Source organism: Oncorhynchus gorbuscha, linkage group LG18 (assembly GCF_021184085.1).
Source record: "Oncorhynchus gorbuscha isolate QuinsamMale2020 ecotype Even-year linkage group LG18, OgorEven_v1.0, whole genome shotgun sequence".
In the NCBI taxonomy this organism is placed as follows: Eukaryota; Metazoa; Chordata; class Actinopteri; order Salmoniformes; family Salmonidae; genus Oncorhynchus; species Oncorhynchus gorbuscha.
In genome coordinates, this window is record NC_060190.1 from 62,675,011 (window position 1) to 62,681,060 (window position 6,050).

Consider the following 6,050-nt stretch of genomic DNA (forward strand, 5'->3'; position numbering starts at 1 on the left):
TAGTGGGGAGTGGGTAGTGGGTAGTGGGGAGTGGGTAGTGGGGAGTGGGGAGTGGGTAGTGGGGAGTGGGTAGTGGGGAGTGGGTAGTGGGTAGTGGGGAGTGGGGAGTGGGGAGTGGGTAGTGGGTAGTGGGTAGTGGGTAGTGGGTAGTGGGTAGTGGGTAGTGGGTAGTGGGGAGTGGGTAGTGGGGAGTGGGTAGTGGGGGGAGTGGGGAGTGGGGAGTGGGTAGTGGGGAGTGGGTAGTGGGTAGTGGGGAGTGGGGAGTGGGTAGTGGGTAGTGGGGAGTGGGTAGTGGGGAGTGGGTAGTGGGTAGTGGGGAGTGGGTAGTGGGGAGTGGGTAGTGGGGAGTGGGGAGTGGGTAGTGGGTAGTGGGGAGTGGGTAGTGGGGAGTGGGGAGTGGGTAGTGGGGAGTGGGGAGTGGGTAGTGGGTAGTGGGGAGTGGGGGAGTGGGTAGTGGGGAGTGGGTAGTGGGGAGTGGGGAGTGGGGAGTGGGGAGTGGGTAGTGGGTAGTGGGGAGTGGGTAGTGGGTAGTGGGTAGTGGGTAGTGGGTAGTGGGTAGTGGGGAGTGGGTAGTGGGTAGTGGGGAGTGGGGGGAGTGGGTAGTGGGTAGTGGGTAGTGGGTAGTGGGTAGTGGGTAGTGGGTAGTGGGGAGTGGGTAGTGGGTAGTGGGGAGTGGGTAGTGGGGAGTGGGTAGTGGGTAGTGGGTAGTGGGGAGTGGGGAGTGGGTAGTGGGGAGTGGGTAGTGGGTAGTGGGTAGTGGGGAGTGGGTAGTGGGTAGTGGGTAGTGGGTAGTGGGGAGTGGGGAGTGGGTAGTGGGTAGTGGGTAGTGGGTAGTGGGGAGTGGGGAGTGGGGAGTGGGAGTGGGGAGTGGGTAGTGGGGAGTGGGTAGTGAGGAGTGGGTAGTGGGGAGTGGGTAGTGGGAAGTGGGTAGTGGGTAGTGGGGAGTGGGTAGTGGGGAGTGGGTAGTGGGTAGTGGGTAGTGGGTAGTGGGTAGTGGGGAGTGGGTGGTGGGTGGAAGGACACAATTCATATACAATTCATAAACAATTGAGAAGCCCTTTTGTCCTAGACTTGGCACTCTGGTACAGCTTGCCATGTGGTAGTAGAGAGAACAGTCTATGACTGGGGTGGCTGGGGTCTTTGACAATTTTTAGGGCCTTCCTCTGACACCGCCTGGTGTAGAGGTCCTGGATGGCAGGCAGCTTAGCCCCAGTGATGTACTGGGCCGTACACACTACCCTCTGTAGTGCCTTGCGGTCGGAGGCCGAGCAATTGTCATACCAGGCAGTGATGCAACCAGTCAGGATGCTTTCGATGTTGCAGCTGTAGAACCTTTTGAGAATCTCAGGACCCATATCAAATCTTTTTAGTTTCCTGAGGGGGAATTGGCTTTGTCGTGCCCTCTTCATGACTGTCTTGGTGTGTGTGGACCATTCTAGTTTGTTGTTGATGTGGACACCAAGGAACTTGAAGCTCTCAACCTGCTCCACTACAGCCCCGTCGATGAGAGTGAGGGCGTGCTCGGTCCTCCTTTTCCTTTTCCTGTAGTCCACAATCATCTCCTTAGTCTTGGTTAAGTTGAGGGATCTAAAGTGGGCAGGAGGGAACACTTGAAATGCACTATTTGAAATATGTATTTAGGCTGTTATAAGGTATTATATACAGTAAGCCAATGGTCATCTATAAGGCATCTATAGTGATTTTCTTCTTTGTCTAATATATGTATTTATTCATTCACCACAGCTACATTATGGGAATGGGTCATTTCTTTCTTTCCCTCTCTCTCTGTTTTATTCTATTGAATTCAATATACAACATTCTATGTTGGTCAAAAAAGCAGTGACGGGCCTTTCAGCGAATGAAATAAGCGGGAGATAGGCGGGACTTTCCAGCCTTCAGTTTAGTGGCTATGTAATGTAATCCGACACTTGAGTTACTACAGCTCATAAACTCACTTGCTGGACTGAAGAGACTGAGATACAAAAGCTAATAAATATTGATAAAACAATGAAAATACACAGTCCCCAAATTGACCTTTATTGTAATCAGTGCTGGGAAAGTACCCAAACATCTTACTTGATTAAAAAAACTAAAGATACCTTAATAAAAAATGACTCCAAGAAAAATGAAAGTCACCCAGTAAAATACTACTTGAGTAAAAGTCTAAAAGTATTTGATTTTATATATACTTAAGTATCTAAAGTAAATGTAATTGCTAAAATACACTTCAGTTGTAAAAGTAAAAGTATAAATAATTTCACATTCCTTACATTATGGAATGATTTTCTTGTCCTACTAAGCATTTGAAATGTAACAGGTACTTTTGGGTGTCAGGGAAAATGTATGGTGTAACGAGTACATTATTTTCTTTAGGAATGCAGTGGAATAAAATGAAAAGTTGTCAAAAATATAAATAGTAAAGTAAAGTACATATACTTAAGTAGTTCTTTAAAGTATTTTTACTTAAGTACTTTTCATCACTGATTGTAATACATGATGAGTTGTGTTTGGTAAAAAACACTGGAAAGATGCCTAGTAGATACTATTGTCTTACCTATGTGTTATAAAAGCCAATCTAAAGACTTTTTAAGCTATATTGCAATGTTCCCCCGAATGTCACTTCCCTAATTAGCATATATAGCCAAAATATTAGGCCTACGTGGCAGTAGTACGCTACATGATCTGTGTCAGTGTGCGTGAGTGTGTCTTTGTCTGTTTTCTTCCTACTTTGACTGCATCACAGCAGATGATCTATCATTTCTCACAGACACAGACACAGTACTCGGACCAGCAGAATCAGAACTTTTAGCAAAGAAGTTGGTTAATTTCACACATTTAGCAGCGTCTGCCTCAAGAGATGTTTTTTTGGTATCTCCAACTTTTTTGGCAACACAATTTGTATTTATTTTGACTAAGCGACTGACAGTCAGAGCAGGTTTCACTCTCTTTGATGATATGCGTTTGACTTTGAATGTGAATTTGCACCACTTTATCTCAGCCAATCAGAATACTGGGCCAGGCGATCTTGGCGGAAGGCCGGCCGTTGCCTACTGGTCAGCCATGTACTTAATATAGATTATTATGACAATAGAGCAATAGCACAAAAGTACTTAGAACAAACAGGCTCATGGGACGCCAGCTGTGTCAATTATCGTTTTTTACATCTCATTTTTTAGGTACATTTTGACCAGCCCACCCTACTAAAAGATGGTCCGGCCATTCTAGCATTTGCCAGAATTGCCAGACAGCTAATCTGCCCATGGCCTTGCTTTAAGACTAGTCTACCACTGATTATGCTTGGAAGCAGATTAGTGCTATCACATTTTGCAGATCATGGACAATACTGTCTCATACCCACTTAATCAAACTGGTGTTCTACCAATGCTCTGGATCCCCCATTTAGCTAACACGCTAAACAGACTACACTTTATTTCTTGAGAATCATTAAAATACAATATATTTTCTGCCTAATCTCTACATGATAAATTAGCCATTAATGTACCATCAAAATATTTGGAATTGGAGAAACATCAGGCACATTTTCTTTCTGTTAAACAAATTGTTCAGCATTTGGTCTCATGATTTTCTCTGCGCATAAAAGCTGCTCTCTTATCTGCAGATGTTCTCCCCTTCCTCACCATATGGATCAATTCACAGTGCAGTGCAGGCCGGTGAAGTCTTGGCTGGAGGAGAGGTTCTCCAGGGGAAGAGAGCCATCTGTTGGGACCTGAGTGTAGCAGAAGCCATTCTGAAGAGAGTCTCTCTCTTTATGGGAGAGTCTGGAAGACAGGCAGAGTGGAGTAAGCAGCAGGGAAGCCCAAACCCTGTCACTGGATAGCCCAAAGACTTTACAAGGACTGTACTGAACCACAAGAACTACTGCACAATCTGAGACTAGAGCCCCAACAACAGGTGGAATAGGAGAAAGGGCAGCAAGGTTTTATGATTTTTGTGTACAATTCTACTTAGTTGCTCTTTATACTTAAAGAGCTGAGAAGCCTGGTCTCAAGAGTAGACATAACATAGTAAACGTAAATCCGGGACACTCAAATTAGTATGATATGTTATGGTTGGTATGGTTACGTAAGGCAAAAACTAAAGTAGGTTGGTTGGTCAGTGGATGGTTGGGCGTATAACATGAATGTCTAGCAACCAAAAGGTTGCAAGTTTGAATCTCTTCAAGGACAACTTTAGCATTTCAGCTAATGAGTAACTTTTCAACTACTTCTTTTTAGCTATTTTGCAACTACTTAGCATGTTAGCTAACCCTTCCCCTAACCTTAACCCTTTAACCTAACTCCAAAACATAACCCTAACCACTACTCTAGCTATGGTTAACCAGGGAGCCAACGTTAGAATTCCTAACACGTTTTGCAAATTCGTAACATATTGTCATCCAGGTTGCTGCTGCTTCTGCTCGGAGCTCAGCCTCATCCCACTGTCTAAAAGAGCTTCACTGACCTGCTGCTCTGCGAAACTGCCTCTAGGGAGGAAGGTGGTCCCTAGCACTTTCCTGGGACCGTCTACGTGTAAGGATCCCCGTGTCTCGTGTCACTGCACTGTCCCCCACTGTCCCCAAAAAGCCTCACTGTCACCTCCCTCCCTCCTCATACACTTAGACATCTCAATCAGTGACAGTGCAGGAGACGGTCTTGACGGCTGATCTGTGAATGCAGCCAGATATGACTGATAAAACATGCTACAGCTCAGATCACCTTGCTCAATCTGAGGAAGAAACATTTTACAAAAACACCCAAGGAATAGACAACTTTAACAATTTTATTTGTGAAAAACTACACTTAAAATGCATAAATAGACATTTCTATTTAAAGCAGAGGAAATTATAAGGTAGCCAATAAGCATAATGTCGTGCACATGCCAGGTAACATGTATTATTCAACATTGTATAAGCTAGTAGACAAGAAGCGGTGATCCTGTGAAATTCACTCTATACATTTCCACATTATGGGAGTAATGGCACCTTCTCACAGGGTGACCAATGACACATCAGCTAGTAGTAAGAAAGGAAACAGAAAGCAAAAAATGTATAAATATACTGACCCTACATACTTTTACTGAGCATTAACTTTAAAAGCATTGTACAAGACATTATAGAGGAAAATGAAAAGAGCTTGTATAATACATTTAAATTGGAAATTCACAAGATTAATGTTATATAGTCAGTAAACAAGCATTCTATATTTGGGTCTCTGACAAACAAAGCTAAAAAATGTAACCATCTTTACACAGTAAATTAAGGTTACTGGTCGCACACAAGAACATAACTGCTTGCGCGTAAAAGAAAGAAAGAAAACTGTTCAGCTTCAATGCCATTATTCTCACGATGGCTCTTGCACAATTTTAAATTATACATACAAGCAAAGTTTACAAAATGCCCATTTTTCAATAATTTAACATACAATTAATCAATGATATGTCACAGAAGTCAGTCAAGTGAATATGGATACAAGTAAGGCATGTGAAAGATAGCTTTTTAGGCCAATTTCTTCTAGATTGCATTACAAAGCAAAGAATTAATATTCTCATTAAAAATGATTGATAACATAATTTTCTTTATATCTCAGCTAGACACCTCAATAATCCTGTTCACATTGCATATCCTCCCTCATTCAGTCTAGAGACTCCATATCTTTGCAAAAAATGTAGTTTAAATACATTACATATAATCATACAGCTGAACAGCAAAATTAAACTCATGGAAGAGTCTGAAGTTACAACGTATGCTTATTGGACAACAGACATTGCTTATTCACACTACACAAATATGATTATATTCTCTACAACTGAAAATAGACAGTAAGGCCTTTACCTCAACACTTGCCCTATAGACTCATGGTCATAGTAAAATAGAAGGGCATGCCCAACTTGCCTGACCTGCTTTAGAGGTCTGTAGGGAGAGATTAAACTGGCCTGCTCAGGCCAATTGGTTCTCTGCAGGGGCAGATACTATACGGAGGACAGTGGAGCAGAGCACAGGCTCAGATAACAGGGTTTTCCATGGCTCCAAGAACTTCTGGAAACACTGCAGA